General features: G+C 38.1%; 1 long non-coding RNA gene across 1 annotated transcript; it reads left to right on the top strand.

The window, feature by feature from the left end:
- The first annotated feature begins 12,257 nt into the window (after nt 1–12,257).
- LOC141982427 (uncharacterized) lies at nt 12,258–16,912 on the top strand. Its single transcript, XR_012638073.1, has 3 exons — nt 12,258–12,311; nt 13,141–13,259; nt 16,859–16,912. It is a non-coding gene; the product is annotated as an uncharacterized LOC141982427 (long non-coding RNA).
- The last annotated feature ends 1,174 nt before the right edge of the window (nt 16,913–18,086 follow it).

The following is an 18,086-nucleotide window of genomic DNA, read 5'->3' as shown; positions in this document are numbered from 1 at the left end:
CATCATTAAAAAAAAAAAAAGTTCAGACTATTGTGTGGCATTCTGCCAAAGAAAAGGCCTTGAATACCAATTCAATTTGGCATCTGGGAACTCAATTAAAGTAAATAAAAGGATAACACTTTAAATTAAGTGTCCCAAATAAGTATTTAATTTAGATTTAATAAAGTAATAAAAGATGGCGGTGAAAAATTAAATGCTTAAAATTGGAGCTCTTGCCATGCTATTTTCATTCTGACATTGAGAAATAAATGGAGGTAGGGGGACAGCTGTTCCCTTTTTAACCTGCTTTCTCTGAATCCCCAGGGAGAGAGCATTGGAATATTTTAGATTGCTAATGTACAACTCACTCATGGAAAAAAGAAAAGAAAAACAGAAAAGAAGATGGCTAAATATTAATGTAGATTATTAGAGATGTAAATAAATGCTTTGCGCCCCTGAACTCTCCAGAACTGGAATGGAGAAATGGGCAGGTAAAAACCAAAGGAGCAATATTCATTATAAATGCAAACAGCTATTGAAAGATGATTCATTGCCTTTCCCTAATGATTTTCAGGGAATCTAGCTGAAGAGCAATTTGCAAGGTTCATACAGAAATATGAATTTAATAATATTCTCTGGAATGTCATGCTCGAGGTAAGCACCACATTTCACAAGGGAGCCAAATTTGGATCTCTGCTGTGAATAAATGTCAGTGTTTGGGATTTTCCGAAGGTGCATAAGACTTTGTCTAAATGAAAAAGTTGCACTTTTATCAGTTTGTAAAGGAGTTTAGATAAACCAATGAAAATCCCTGTCTGAATACTCTTATTTCAGACTAAGAGTGGTATATTTCAGTTAGCTCTAGCTGATTGTTAAATCAAACCTAATTTAAACTGAAATAAGATTGTCCACACAGCTTTTTGCACCAAATTTATTAAATCAGTTTAAAATCACAACTTTAGTTAAACTGTGTAAATGTCTTGGTTAGACAAGGCCTTGTGTACCTAAATCTCATTGAATTTCAATGAGATTTTTGGTGCTTCACTCCCTTATGCTCCTTTGAAAATTTCAGCTAAACACTTTAAAGCAGGATATCAAAAGTTAGGCATCTAGATCAGCATCAGGCACCTAAACAAGTGGCCTTATGTTCAGTTATGTTGAGCTCCCAGCATTCCCTTTGATACCAGTGGGAGTGCTGGGTGCTCAGCACATCCGAATCTAAAACCACTTATTTAGGTACTTAACTTTAGTTACCCTTAACATGTTGTTAGACCATGATCTATGAAATGTCCATGCTCCAAACAAAGCATGTTAAGCATGTTAACTGTTAAGAAACCACCCCAGTACACTTAACATGAAAATATAACAGTAATTCTTTATCCATACTATATTCATTGTGAAGAGCAATTTGGCATCCATTAACACTTTCTAAAGCATTTAAGGCTCTAGCCAAAAAAATGTTTCATTAGCTGCTGCTTCTGGGAGTAGGGGTCAGTTTATCTTAGGTTACTATAAAAAGAAAAGGAGTACTTGTGGCACCTTAGAGACTAACAAATTTATTTGAGCATAAGTTTTTGTGAGCTACAGCTCACTTCATCGGATGCATTCAGTGGAAAATACAGTGGGGAGATTTATATACACAGAGAACATGAAACAATGGGTGTTACCATACACACTGTAACAAGAGCGATCAGGTAAGTTGAGCTATTACCAGCAGGAAAGCGGTGGCGGGAACGAAAGCTTATGCTCAAATAAATTAGTTAGTCTGTAAGGTGCCACAAGTACTCCTTTTCTTTTTGCAGATACAGACTAACACGGCTGCTACTCTGAAACCTGTCTACTATAAGATACTTCTGTCCTACCTAAGAGAGGTGACAAAGGTCCTGGGGAATGTGTTAAAATAGCTTAAGTCTGTGGAGAGATGCATTCAAAGAGTAATCATGGGAAACTACACTTCAGAAATCTAACTTGTAGAATCACATAAACATCAGTCCTCTCTCAGGTCCTATGCAACCACATGCAGTCATGCTTTCTAAGACCACAACAAAACTGTCCTCTCTTCTGTACACTGGCTTCCCACAGAATATCAAGTAAAGTTCAAGGTCTAAGTCCTTATCTTTAAGGAGCTCTATGGTCTGGGCCCAGATTATCTAAAAGATCCTCTAAAGCTCCAAGATGAGGACTATGGTTGATAACTCTGCTCCTTAGGCAAAACTGAGCTGTATACCATAAGGTTACAGATCATCAGTGCAGGAGACAGAACTTGCTTGAAGGCCAGTCCAAAACTGCAGAAAAAACTCCTACAGGAATTAAGGATCGCCAAAACCTTCGGTGGCAAGTACAAGATGCACTTCTTCAGTTTTGCCTTCTCTAATATAAACACATAGAAGAATGTGCATATTACAGAAGAAACCCGACAAAAACAAAACACCTCACAACTGGGAGTAGCACGGAAGTGAACCACATGTGACAGATGTCAGTCATATCACTGAATGTATGACTGGAAAGCAATCAGATCCTCTGATGGGGAAAGTAGTATAAGGACCTATATAGAACAGAATATAAGTGGAGCCTGCAATAAGAATAGGTTTCAGAGTAGCAGCCGTGTTAGTCTGTATTTGCAAAAAGAAAAGGAGTACTTGTGGCACCTTAGAGACTAACCAGTTTATTTGAACATAAGCTTTCGTGAGAGAAAACCTTTTGAAGTGATAATCAAGGTGGGCCATTTCCAGCACATTTCCAGGAGTTAACAAGAACTTCTGAGGAACAGTGGGCGGGGGGGAGGAATAAACAAAGGGAAATAGCTTTACTTCGTAAAAAGTAAAAACCACTGGGAGTGGTTGAGTAAAATGACTCAACCACTCCCAGTCTCTATTCAAGCTTAAGTTAATTGTATCCAATTTGCAAATTAATTCCAATTCAGCAGTCTCTTGTTGGAGTCTGTTTTCGAAGTTTTTTTGTTGAAGAAGAGTCACTTTTAGATCAGAAAGCTAAATAAAAAAAATCTTCGAAAACAGACTCCAAGGAGAGACTGCTGAATTGGAATTAATTTGCAAATTGGATACAGTTAACTTAGGCTTGAATAGAGAGTGGGAGTGGTTGAGTCATTATACAAAGTAAAACTATTTCCCCTTGTTTATTCCTCCCCCCCCCCACTGTTCCTCAGACGTTCTTGTTTACTCCTGGAAATGTGGTGATTATCACTTCAAAAGCTTTTCTCTCCCCCCACCCCACTCTCCTGCTGGTAATAGCTCATCTTAAGTGATCACTCTCCTTACAATATGTATGATAAACACCCATTTTTTCATGGTCTGTGTGTATATAAATCTCCTCACTGTATTTTCCACTTTATGCATCTGATGAAGTGAGCTGTAGCTCACGAAAGCTTATGCTCAAATAAATTGGTTAGTCTCTAAGGTGCCACAAGTACTCCTTTTCTTTTTGCAATAAGAATGTTATCCATGGTGACTTTGACAATGGCTCTTTGAAACTGCTGAAGAAACACCACTCATTAAAATGCTCTTTTGAAATAAACAGTATTAAATGAGATGAAATTATGAACTAGAAAGATTAATTTTGTTCTTCTCTGTTTTCTATATATATATATGCAGAGAACACCAATATTTTTAATGATGCATGTCAAAGGAGGGAAGGGGGATAAAGTGAAGCAAAATTGTATTAAGCTGAACCTATCAACAGCAAATGTGCTAATAAAATTAAAATTATTATTGCAGACTACCTTTGGATCCTGGTCTCATCAAGCTCTCATACTCTATCTTTTTAGACAAACATACTTAGATTAAGGTAAGGATATATATAAAAAAAGAATGTGTTTCCAGAATCCCTCCATAAGACATGTCACTGCTCACTATTTCATTTGAAAAATTACCATTCTTTCTTTATGCAAGGTCACTTAAACTCCCAACTGACAAATGGGTTGAGTTTTCAGAAGGACATAGGGGATATAATGTAATAAGCTATATATGAGCATCTAACATGCCTAAGTGTTCAATTCACGAGTGGTGAAATGGCCTTTTTAAAATGATTCAGTATCTTGTAAATTATTTAACAATCAAGTTGGCTTCATTCCATTCAATCATCCAAATCTGAAGCAGAAGGAAACTGGTCAATGAAAAAATAGGTAACTTACTCTGTTAGGGTTCTGATACTTTTCTCATAATACAAAATTGATAACCCAAATATTATATTTTCATTTAAACATCACAGTGGCAGTAATTTAAATATATTTTGGCCTGAAATTCAGCTTCTGAGATTTAAATGTATCATAAAATGATATCATGAAAAGTTGCAAGTTGAATCTGTCCTTCACATTTCAGAATGTGTGCCTGCAGCAGTCCTCCAGCAATGAACAGGGCCCTGTTTGTGCTCGAGAGAAAGCCACATTTTGTAAGCTGACTGAGTTACATTAGCTTAGGTTCATATGACAAGTTACATTTTTCTGCACACTAGCATAAGAAATATTTTGACACATAAGTGCTTATGGTTCACAAAATCTTTTTTATCAACCTCATCAATAACTCAATGTCCTAACAATATTTTTGACCAAGTCCCCCAAAGTGGCTGCTTTTTCTAATGCAGTGTGTGTCACAGGGGCCTAATGCAGCCCATGGTATCCTGAAATGCAACCCACAGCAACTCTATCTCTGTAACTGCTGGGTGATGACAAAGCTAACGCGTTGTAGCTTTTTGCTGCTGTTGAACTAAGACAACATGCCATTTATTTATATCTATCAAGAAAGACATAAGTTGAAGCAAATATTGTAGCTATGTGCATTTGTTTTTGCTGTTTATAATTAAGAATACTGATATAAAAATTAGATGTGGGCATCCACTTGTAAAAACGTACCAGTGTGCCCCTTGCTATCATAAAAATACTTTCAGAAACACAGCTGAAATCACATCAAAACTTTTCTGTTTATCATTTTAGGTATTCTTCAGAAACAAACTTAAGATAAGATCATAGCATAAGTACAAATGTATTTATTATCACATGGATAATATAAAAGTGTTCTGCAAACATTTGACAAACAAAGAATAAATATGGTAAGTTCACTCTATTGTTATGAGTGGCGTCACATTATTTTTTATTGGGATTTGCCACTTTATTGATGAATTGTTAATCCTGAAAGTTTTACAGATCTTAGCACAAATGACCATGCATCTGAAAATTCATCCAGGAAGTTTATTTTTTATTTTTCATTCACTCATTTAAGAAGTCCTGGTTCTCCAATCACGCAAAAGAAACAAATTCAGTTGGTGCAAATCATTGTAGCCTCATTGACTCCAACAGAGATACAACCATTTACACCTGTTGAGAATCTGGCCCCGTGTGACTTAGAAGACAAGTCACACCCCATGGACAGCAACTAGTCAAAGTGAACCTGACTGGGTCTCAAATGATTTTCCAGAAATACTGTTGCAATGCTTGTGTTTGTCTTGAGTATTCTAGAAATCTAAATAACTACAAATAAAAAACTTAGCTGATGAACTATGTATTTGTTTTTAGGCTTGACTAGATGTTGGCTTTCTGTTTTTATCTCAAGTGAGCAACAGCGTGCTTCAATGGATTAGGAATAAAATTAATTGTATAAAAAAGAATACTGAAGTTGGTTTACTTTGTCTTGGCTTCTTCCCTCTGCCCCTCCCCATCAGTCATCCTGACAGGTGTCTTAAAATGTTGCTTATAAAAATAATTATGAAAATAAACTTGAGATTCTGAAAGAAAGAAAAAAAACTCCTTAATTGTTCCAGGAGCTAATGTTTTATTTGGGATAAGCTTTGCAAGAATGATTTCTTCAGAAATTAAATAATCAAAATTAGCATTTTGCCCTATTTTATATTGTTATGGAAAATAAAACACCATTTATTTACTAGCCCCTTTTGTAAAACTGTCGGTTTTTTATGTTAAGTTTTCACTCTATCCCTCTTCATAGTAGATAACACAACTTACTAATGGTCTGGAATAATAAGTGTTAGATACTTTCTACACAAAGAAATTACCCAGTAAGACCTACCTGTGGCTGTTGTTTGGAAACAAATGATCGGTGAATGGGCCTTGAAGGTAAACAAATAATAAGGAATAATGATTTATAATTAAGCTTCTAAAAAGGGACACAAGTCCTGCTTGTCTTACACGGGTAGTTACACTGATTTATTAAGTATGCAAATATCAGAGAAGTAGCTGAGCTATTTTTAGTGTTTTTATAAACTAGTAGGAGCAAGATGGCAGGTAAGAGGAACCTTGACAGGTAAGCAGGTTAGGAAGAGCATTTACATGCAGTCTCAGTATTGCACCTGTGGTGCACAGTATGTAGTTATGTAACTCATGGTTTTGTCTTCTGACACTTTATATTTCTAGAAATCTAGACACAAGCTCAGGGCTACATCAGTCCACTGATGCCAAGACACTGTAAACACATGGTATCCAGGAAACAAAAAATTCTCTTTGCCATCCTAAGCAATATGCTTCTGTGAAGCCCTATGACACATTCACCCAGCCATCTTGGCATAAAGGGGTAGAATTTTGCCTGAAGAAAGATTCATGATATTCATGATATTGCTTGATCCAGCAGAGTCCCAACTATTTCTCCTGCTATTAGGTTTTCTTGAATTGATATTTTTGCATCGGAGTATCAGAAATAAATTTTAGAAACATTTTAATTCTGAGCATCACAGTTCACTATAGGCCAAATTCAGTTCTGCAATAAATGTGCCAATGTCTCATTATGCAAGCTCTATCCTCCTGATGCACTCAAAGTAAGGTTGAGTGCATTTGTATTGATTGATTGATTTTAATATAAGATATTTATACAGCACCTAGTATAAAGGGTCTATGATGAAGGTCCTACAATAATATAGATAATGTATAATAATAATCAGACCATGATCATGCCTATTTTATAAACACTATATCAATTATTTAGAAAATCTCACATTTTTAAAGTGTTTTGCAAAGTTAAGTAGGGCATACACTCTAGGAATCAATAGATTAAGAGTCTACAAAATAGCAATGGCAGTGCAAAGATTCAATCTCTGAATCTGAGAACTCTGCTGAAGGCTGCTATTTCCATTCCTGTTCCCATGGAAACAAATCTTGGATCACCAAAAATGTGGTAAGAAGTTCATAAAGCATTAGCATTTCAAGTGAGCTATTGTCAAGAATAACACTATCGTCAGCCTATATTGCCTCAGACTTAATTCATTATAGCATTCCATACACTGTAAAGTTTCCAATAAGCTAGAAATTAGGATGTCCTCCCCCTCCCCGCCCCCTTTCTGGCTTGTAAACAGCAGAAAAACTTGCATTCATCCTTGAAAAGATCTGGCCCAATAGAGATTTTTTTTAAAAGTAATGCACAGTGGTTTTAAGCCTGATCCTGAAATGTTTACACACACACAAGTATTCTTTATTCCCATGTAAAAGGAATACTAAGGTTTTGCAGGATCAGGCCTATAAATGTTGTTTGTATTGCACCAAAGTGGTAAAGACAGAAAAAACAGGAAAGTGTTTGAAATAATTTGTATTTATGGTGCCACCATCTCTCCATGGATTAGGCTTAATGACTCATAGCACTATTATCTCTTATATGGTCTACTCCAGCATAGAAGATTCTGCAAATTTTCACTACTGGGATTTTTGCCACATTTTCCAGTCAGTGGAGTAAGCTTGGTATGTCCCCAATGCCAGCTCTCTTAAAAAAGTATCTGGGGATAGGTTCTCCAAAACAGTAGTCTTCAGAAATGAACAGGGGCTAAGCCCCCTGGCAAAATGCAAAATACATTTGACCAAGCTTTTCCACATTCATTAAATAATACTATCATAGTTCTGTGTTGGGCCAGGTAAAGAAACAAAGGGTTTCATACTCAGACACACTGTGCACCAAGATGTCCCACAGCAGTCAGTAAGAGCTGCAGGCAAGCTTGGTGCCTCTAAAAATGAACCACTGTAAAGTGAATGGTTATTGGATTAAAAAAAATACAGATTTGTCAAGCTGTCTGAGCCCATGGTGATGATCACAATATCAGAAGTCAGATATGTAAAGAGCTCCAGATCTCTGCCTTAGCAAGTACTTGCAGAAACAATACCACTGCCTGTTGCTCCCAGAATCTCCTTCAGGGCTTGTCCTAGGGCTCAGTAATAGGTAAACTAATGCACACAATATCAAGATTAAGTTATAAAATTGATGAAAGGTCATGAGAAATAAGCCATGGGAAGAGACTATCACTCCTCACTTGCCCAGCTGACAAAGTAGATCCCAGTTCCCCAGAAAGGGGATCCCATGGGACTGGGAACAAGAGGAATGATGCCACCAGGTGCTTCCACCATTTCTGTATCAGTCCTAACCACCAGGCATGACCAGTGTCTTCTGCCACTGGATAGGAACAACAAGGCTCCAAGTTTGTATGTGAGTGCTGCCTCTGTGTCATTTTCTGTCCTTTATTCCTACTCCTTCTGTTCCTCCAAACCCATCAGATCCCTTCCATGAGAATTAGCATCTTCTGTGTGATACGGAGCAAGCTTGCTCCAGCTTTAGTTATTTAGTTTAGGCAGGGGATAGCCACCCCATGTGCCGGGATCTGAGTGTGGAGTTTAAACAATAATTACCAGGGTGTCTTGCTTATTTACTCAGAGACTTTCAAATTCATAGGTAAAAAATATTATCAAGGCAACCCCAGATGGGCTGACACAACAAAGCAGCAGAGGCAACCCATTTGCCTAACACCCAGAACTACATGGCTGAGTGACAGGCCAAATACATTATCTTACAACAGGACTTTGATGTGTTTGGGATAGGATTATGAGCCAGTGACCCAGTAGTTGGAAACAGCAGACCAAAAAGCAGTTTGGCTGGAGCTACTAACTACACAGCTCTTTTTGCTGAAAGTCCCACAAGTAGGGCTGCACATGTTGTGAACTTTGTTGATGCTTTTGCTGTTAATTCATTTTTGCCTAAGGCAACAGTAGGAATGCTGTCCATATGGTAAATAAAAATAAACTAGGAAATAATACTGTAGGGGAGTAACCACATGTTTTCCTCCAAAGATGGAATTAGCCCACTCAAGTTGTCCAAACCTTAATCTACTGAAGCCAGGACAATGAAATAATGTATTGTTACTTCCTCTGTAACTGCAAGGTCTGTAACTGTGAGGTCTAGGGAAACTCAGCATGGAGAACAGAAATGTATCTTTATGGTATGTCAACCCACAAACATCAGTTATATGCAACATCTAGGAATGGCCCACCATTCGTTCACCTTTCTCTCCTTCACTGAAAGTGTCAAACCCTCCAAGAGTGAAGGTAGAAATAACAATAACTAAGTAACATGAGTGAGATCATCCATATGGAGGCTCTGAGCACTATGAAGGAACATATGTGCACATAATTCCAGCCAAACCAATTTCCTGCTCAGCCAGACTGAAAGGGTAGAGAATGTAATTATAACTCAGAATTAGGAGAATTAGGAGTAGTAGCTCAGAAATGGAGGCTCTGGTAGGAGATTAATGGATAGCTCCCTCTGCCCCACCCCTGTTCCTTCCAAATCCTGTGGGTGATAGTCACAAAATATTCTGGCCTCTGGCTGATTAGTTTAGTTGGCAGATTCTGTCTCCAATACTTCCAGAGCAGATATGGAGAGATTTATGTGTATTGTTTCTGATCTCTTCATAGTAAATGTCATATTCCATTTGTTTGGAGGAAGAGAAAAGCCACTAGAATGAATATATTTTTAGGTCTGGAACATTATGCTTACTTTTAATGTGAGCCAGCAAAGAGAAAGCACCTTTTTTGGCTATTTATAGCATAATATGAAAATATTGGCCTGGGAGCCCTTGCCCATTGAAAGGACTGAAAGGAAAGCACTTCTTTATATAGTTCACCTCTGAGGGCTGAACAACAGTGCCATTTGTACAAGCCTTTTGTAAGGGGAGGTATGGCGCCATTAAGATGGCACAGTTTACTCCCTTGTTCTCCTCATCTGCTTCCACTCTCTTCCAGCACATTCAAGGAAATTTGTACCCCCCAGAGGGAGTGCAGACAGAACAGTTCCTACTACCTGTTCCTTTTCCCTGTACACCTGTGCAAGGGCAGACACCATCTAGCCCACAGAGTTTCTCCAAAATCTTTTATTTAGGGGTTAGAGTTGGTCTCCCTTTGGAATATATTATGGCTCTGCTTGCAAGGTCTGTGGATCCTGGAGGATCTGCAAGGCTCCAGTTCTAGAGCCCAATGGTCCAAACTCCTGCTTCCTGCCTTTGAGTCCCAGGAGCAGCAAAACTTCCAGAGATTCCTAAGATGATAGTTCCTCTAAGGCTCCCTATTTAAGAGGAATGTGGGAGGTTTCTTAGCTTCAGAGAGAGCTCTGCTGTTGGCTGTATCATTTGCTGTAGCATCTTGTTTCTAGGCCTTGGGGTGGGACAGATGTGTGTCTCCAAGATCCAACACCTTCCCGGCACAGATCCATAAACTGGGGATTACTGATGGGACACAAGTGCTGCAGAGTCAGGCGACAATCCCCACAGCTCCGTGTGGGATGGGTCACATCTGTGCATGGACATGCATGGACTGTGGAACCCTTTGTAAGTATGTCGGCTACCTATTCAAATTGCTGTATTTTACTTTCCCATTGATGAAGTCGGGTGCCTGAGTATTGGGGAAATAATTTGGTACAGGGTTTTATTAAATTAAAAAAGGGAATTAAGGAATAAAGTAAACAATTAGTTGGTTGTATCACTACCCAGTCAGGGAAAAAAGAACTTCACTGTAGGAAACAAAAGAACAGACAATAAAGATGGATGAGAGTAATTTATGAGTCCATGTCTAAATCTCCTGATATGATCTTACAACAATGGATGGTACTCATGTAATCTATGGGCTGCCATCCCATCATCAGCTACTCCCAATTGAACTAATTAATCTATGTTTGGAAAATGCAGTGACTAAAATCTTAACTGCCACTTTTGATTTGGATCACTAATGGAGTGGCATGATTTATTGCCAGACTAGCAGCATGATGACATTTGACTCAAACACAATCCAGAGAGTGATCCCAAGCATTTCTGAGTAGAGTACGCAGTCCTCTATCGTGTGGCAGAATTCTTCTGACTTGGATTTTTTGTTTCTTTTGTGAAACTTGCCCTTCATGTGTTCTTCCTCAGCAAATGATTTAATCAATGTATTGATTTCTATTATTAAAAGAAAAAAAGGAGGGGGGGCAACTCCCCCTCCTTCCCTGAAATAGCACTCATATCACATATATCAGAACTGTCAGGAAAAGAAAACACATTTAAAATAAACTGAGTTGCACTTATTTGTACTAGCATTGATTTTGGTCTGTTTTAGCCAACACTACATTTTCTATCATCTGCAGAATAAAAACAGATCCTGCAAACACTTACCTGCTTACTTTATTTTATTGCTGTTAGTAGCCATTACAGTTATGTGTGTGCATAAGAGTATGTGGGGTAGGGACCTCAGGGTGAGATTTTCAAAAATGCCTAATGGAGTTAAGTACCATTGAAGTCACTTTTGAAAACTCTCATCTTTTGTTTTTATTTTGAAGTTGAGACAAAAATAGAAAGAGAGAGAAACTTCAGCTCTGACTTTCAATTGGGATCAGCCATCTCACTCTTTTAGACACTTTTAAAGACATACCCTAAGCTGTCTTGAAAAGGCACAACAATCTTGTAACGTAGTTATAATTTATATAATAAATAAAATAAAGGAAATAATTATAAAATATGCAGGGATTTTCATTCCAAGGTCCAATCCTGTGTACACTTACACATGCTTAACTCTACTAGCATGAGTAGTCCCAACTATTTCACAACCTCAATCAGACTGTTTGCAATGTCATGCTTTAATTCCTCAATACAGTTATTTATAACTTTCAAAAATAATATCCTTTTGAGCTGAAATTTTCCATGCTTCCTAAAGATTTTAAACCAAATTTTGACTTAGGCAAGCATGGAAATAAAAATATTTTCCCTATAACTCAAAATATATTTGGAAGTAAAATCACTGTTTACTTATACCAAATTATGAAAGAGTTGCTGATTTTTCCTCCAAAACCCTTTTCTTACTCTGTTGTGTTTTGACAATGCTGCTTATCCAGGACTAGGATTTTAGGGAAAGCAAAAATGTAACAAAATACTCAGTGAGGTTTCTTGTTAAATGCAAATCTTTTCCTGTTCCACAAAACAAAGAGAATGTTGTTTTATTTGTTTTGTTTTTTTGTTTGTTTGTTTGTTTTTTTTTGCAGATTCTCTACATTCAGAAGTAATAGGTCTGTAAAAACAAATGCCCAGGAAGCTATGTAAGCCTATCATTCTTTTAGTGGCCTACAACCTCATCCTTTTCCCCCCTAAACGAAACAACTATTTAAGACAAACACAGTAAAAGACGTTCAAATCCACAAAAGTGAGAAGGAAAAGATGAGGTGTCACTGTATTACAGTCTGATTACTAGTAGTAATATTATTGTAGGTTCTAAGGGCTGACTAAGAATGGTACTCCATTGTGGCAGGCACTTTATAAACACAGAAAAATAGACAGTCCCTGCCACACGAAGCTTACAATCTAATTAGACAAGACAATTGGTTTATGTCTCACATATGAAGGATTGAATAAGAAAAGTTTTGTAGCTTTGATTGAACCTGGACATTTCAAGACGTAATTACCATTGTTTCTTATCATTGCCACAGAGGCTAGACTTTAAAATAATTTATTTTCTTTTATTTTAAATTATGATTCATGTCATGCCCATTATATTTTGTCTTCTGCTAATATTGCACTGTCAACAGGCATTGTGAAGGGTAACAATGAGGAACTTTCCATAGACTGAGATGAAGCAGATTAATTAGAATGCTGTTTGCAATGTCCAGCAAGCAGCAGCAGCATAGGGTACCAGAGAGACTCCTGAATTAGTTATATCAGTCAGCTGTTCTTCATTTTACTCCATCTCCAGGCTTCAACTCCAGCATGTACTGAAAACCTATATTTTGCCTACTCCCTCACCAACCAGATTATGGAGTAGCTGGTGCTAAACAGCCTGAACTGCTAGTTAAAGTTATGGGTCTCATTTAATCTCCGAGAGGCTGACAGGTGAACAGAGGAGGAGTTTCTATTCTATATCTGTTTTTTTAGTGCACACGTCACCTTAGGATCTGAGTGCCTACAGAGCTCACCTCTATTGTTGGCTGCAGCTCCATTCTGAAGGGAGAAACCTAAAGTGAAAGAATAGAGAGCCAGTGGAAAAGTGAAGGGTGAGTGAAAGGAGTATATGTGTGTATGGGTATTTGTTAGGGAGCGCGGAGGTGTGAAGAAAGAGACGAGTGAAGGAGAGTGAAAATATGAAAGGAGAAAAGGAGGGAATAGGAATGGGAATGGTGATTGCAGGAGACACTTGGCTGAGGTGGAGGAGATAGAGAGAAAAAACAGAGACAGACTGGGAAGAGTCAGTGTGCTCAGAAAACTGGTTCTATGTGCTGCTCTCTTCAGAGATCAGAATACCCTGTCCTGGAAGGTACAAAGTTTTCAGAAAAATATGATTTTCAGGTTGAGAGTATCCCTTGAAGAAGCTGAATTCCTATTGTCTCCTATATTCTTTATTAACATTCCAGCTTTATTTTGCATCAGCTTTAGTGTGCTGAGATGGTTACTTTTCTAAAGTGAATAGAGACATATGGTACATGCTACACACACAAAGAGTTTGATTGCTCATAGGTGTAACCATGCTGATTCTGGTGGAACCCAACTGAGAGTGCCAATTCAGGACAAATTGCTTAAAGCAGAACAGGAGTACTTGTGGCACCTTAGAGACTAACAAATTTATTTGTGCATAAGCTTTCATGGGCTACAGCCCACTTCATCGGATGCATAGAATGGAACATTTAGTAAGAAGAAATATATATATACGCACACATACAGAGAATATGAAAATGTGGAGTAAGAGGCTAATTAATTATGATGAGCTATTTTCAGCAGGAGAAAAAAAACTTTTGTAGTGATAATCAAGATGGCCCATTTAGACAGTTGACAAGGTGTGAGGATACTTAACATGGGGAAATAGATTCAATATGTGTAATGACCCAGCCACTCCCAGTCTCTATTCAAACCCAAGTTAATGGTATCTCGTTTGCATGTTAATTCAAGCTCAGCAGTTTCTCATTGGAGTCTGTTTTTGAAGCTTTTCTGTTGCAAAATTGCCACCTTTAAATCTGTTACTGAGTGGCAAGAGAGGTTGAAGTGTTCTCCTACTGGTTTTTGAATGTTATGATTCCTGATGTCAGATTTGTGTCCATTTATTCTTTTGCATAGAGACTGTCTGGTTTGGCCAATGTACATGTCAGAGGGGCATTGCTGGCACATGATGGCATATACACCTCTACCCCGATATAACGCTGTCCTCAGGAGCCAAAAAATCTTACCGCGTTATAGGTGAAATTGCGTTATACTGAACTTGCTGGTGGTCCGCCGGAGCGCACAGCCCTGCCCCCCAGAGTGTCCCCCTTTACTGCGTTCTATCCGAATTTGTGTTATATCGGGGTAGAGGTGTATCACATTGGTAGACGTGCAGGTGAACTAGCCCCTGATGGTGTGGCTAATGTGATTAGGTTCTATGATGGTGTCACTTGAATAAATATGTGGACAGAGTTGGCATCGGGCTTTGTTGCAAGGATAGGTTCCTGGGTTAGTGTTTTTGTTCTGTGGTGTGTAGTTGCTGGAGTGAATTTGGTTCAGGTTGGGGGGCTGTCTGTAAGCGAGGACTGGTCTGTCTTCCAAGATCTGTGAGAGTGAGGGTTCGTTTTTCAGGATAGGTTGTAGATCTTTGATGATGCGCTGGAGAGGTTTTAGTTGGGAGCTGAAGGTACAGATAGTTGCGTTCTGTTATTTTCTTTGTTGGGCCAGTCCTGTAGTAGGTGACTTCTGGGTACTCTTCTGGCTCTGTCAATCTGTTTCTTCACTTCAGCAGGTATATCTATTGTAGTTTTAAGAATGCTTGATAGAGATCTTGTAGGTGTTTGTCTCTGTCTGAGGGATTGGAGCAAATGCGGTTGTATCGCAGAGCTGGGCTGTAGACAATGGATCGTGTGGTGAGGTCAGGGTGAAAGCTGGAGGCATGTAGGTAGGAATAGCGGTCAGTAGGTTTCCGGTATAGGGTGGTGTTTATTTGACCATCGCTTAATAGCACAGTAGTGTCCAGGAAATGGACCGCTTGTGTGGATTGGTCTAGGCTGAGATTGATGGGATGGAAATTGTTGAAATCATGGTGGAATTCCTCAAGGGCTTCTTTTCCATGGTCCTGACGATGAAGACGTCATCAATGTAGCGCAAGTTGAGTAGGGGCACTAGAGGACGAGAGCTAAGGAAGTGTTGTTCTAAGTCAGCCATAAAAATGTTGGCATACTGTGGGGCCATGCGAGTACCCATAGCAGTGCCACTGACTTGAAGGTACATATTGTCCCCAAATGTGAAATAGCTGTGGGTGAGGATAAAGTCACAAAGGTCAGCCACCAGGTTTGCTGTGACATTATCGGGGATACTGTTCCTGATAGCTTGTAGTCCATCTTTGTGTGGAATGTTGGTGTAGAGGGCTTCTACATCCATAGTGACCATGATGGTGTTTTTTGGAAGATCACCGATGGATTGTAGTTTTCTCAGGAAGTTAGTGGTGTCTCGAAGACAGCTGGGAGTGCTGGTAGCGTAGGGCCTGAAGAGAGAGTCCACATAGCCAGACAATCCTGCTGTTAGGGTGCCAATGCCTGAGATGATGGGGTGTCCAGGATTTCCAGGTTTATGGATCTTGCATACCAAATAGAATACCCCTGGTTGGGATTCTAGGCATGTGTCTGCACAGATCTGTTCCTGTGCTTTTTCAGGGAGTTTCTTGAGCAGATGGTATAGTTTCTTTTGGTAATCCTCAGTGGGATCAGAGGATAATGGCCTGTAGAATATGGAGTTAGAAAGCTGCCTAGCAGCCTCTTGTTCATATCACAACTTGCCTTCTCACAAGCACCTAGTCTGCGTATGAAACAAGAAAAAACTTTATGAAGGGGGAAAAGGAACACAGAATGAATTTGGATAACATAACCACAATACCAGGATTACCAACTCAAATAGTTAGGCATCACCAAGAACAGCTCAATTAAGTCATCTGCTTAATGAGCAATTGGTGGTTGAAAAAATAAATAAGATGTTAGGTTGTGTTAAGAAAGAGAGAGAAAATACTGAGAACATCATAATGCTGTTATATAAACAAAGATTCTGGCTTATATTGACTGTTGTTTTCAGTCTTGGGCACCATTGTTCATAAAGGATGAAGCAGAATATTTTTTAAATGTGCAGATGAAATGAATAGAAATTTTCATAAGAAATAAGGTGAGATTAAAATTAATAGGACTATTTAGTTTAGAAAGGAGATGAGTAATAGATAGATAGATAGATTCAAAATGCACATTCTGCTGGAATGGAATCATTGGTGAACTGATATTTTTAGTGAAGGACGTACATTATTCTATGTGTAATGCCGTATCTTTATCTCCAAATTGGTTTGGTTTATCTTTACATCTAGGATTGTATTCATGTAATTAGATGGAACAAAAAACCAAGAACATTTATCTTAGAATTACAAAGTCTATGGAGTATTATTAGTTGAACAGTAAGATAAATGGCTTATGTAATATACTCTAGTTTTTACCATATAATAGGCTACAGTAAAAGTTCTGAATGGAACCCTAAAACCCAGAATGGATTGTTTTTATATATGTATAGCTCCCAGTGGATATTAATAGCCCAGAATTTGAATTCTAGTTTTGATATTAATTTTCTAATGATTCTAAGCATGTATTTCAAACACCTACAGTGTAGCCTATTGAGAGAGCACAAAGTTCTGCAGAAACATATGTCTGGCTGAGGATATCAGGAAAGGTTTGTATCATTTTCATTAAGCTTTCTATTGCAAAACATTGTTTTTCTTTCATAGCATATTATGTTTTCACCTAAACAAATCTAATGACAGACCTTATAAAGAGATTGTCCTCTTGGGTTAGGTAAAATTTAGTAAAATTCTTTTAAGGGACCCACCCTTTCATTACAAATCTGGTTAACGGAGTCTTGGAGGACTTGTGTTAAATTTTGCTTAAACTACTGTTTAAACATTTATATTAGCTTTCCTCCTCCCCCCCCTCCCCCCGCCACACCTTTCATTAGCAACAAAGGCATTAAAGCTATACTCTGATGAATAGTCTTTTCCCAGCTGTCTAAACTGCAGTGTGAAAATATTTAGGTTAGAAATTCTGTGTGTGTATCTAAATTGGTATAGTGTTTATTCACAGGTTAGTACCCAACTGGCTCTACTACACAGATTAAATCCAATCATCAAGGCATTACCAACATGTCTAAACAAAAAATTTAAAAAACCAACAAATGACAGGACCAAGCAAGCCACTATCAAATTAAATCCAAATTTATAAATATAGACCTATGAACTTGTTCTGCTTATGTGAAACGAGGGCAGAGATTATCTTTATACTCATTGCAAATTCTTATATGATTTTCCACAAACTCTGGGGATATATTGTAGTAAGAATAGAAATCTCTCTAAGATGTATCTCTCAGTACTACTATGTGTAATAGAAAAGTAAGAAGTTGTAGACTGGAACATTATAATAATTAATTATCCTACTATGAAGCAAAAAAAAAAATCCTTTTCTACTTAAAGAGAACAAAATGGGCCATTGCGGTTCAGGATTCCAGGAAATATCTTCCAGAAAACTAGCCAAGAAATTCATATCTAGAGTCTTCCATATTGAAGACATAAGCCTGTAACTCTGTAACATCTGAAGGTCAAAGTTTCTCCTTATTGAGAAAAAAAATCTTTCGAGTTTGTTCCAGTCTTCCTTAAGAGTTTCTGCTCATCATTAACAATGAAAGATGTATTATAATTTCAAGGATTGCTGAAATAGGGGACATGATGATAGCTGTGAATGGAGCTCAGACATGAGGCATGGCCTACTTAGTGCTCATAACTCTTCTGGCAATTTTCAGTGAATAGGATATTACTCCTCACTGTCTTTCCTGAACTGGTGTGG

This window comes from Natator depressus, chromosome 1, assembly GCF_965152275.1.
Source record: "Natator depressus isolate rNatDep1 chromosome 1, rNatDep2.hap1, whole genome shotgun sequence".
Classification (NCBI taxonomy): domain Eukaryota; kingdom Metazoa; phylum Chordata; order Testudines; family Cheloniidae; genus Natator; species Natator depressus.
The sequence above is the reverse complement of the archived record's forward strand: the minus strand, read 5'-3'. Positions and strand labels throughout refer to the sequence as shown.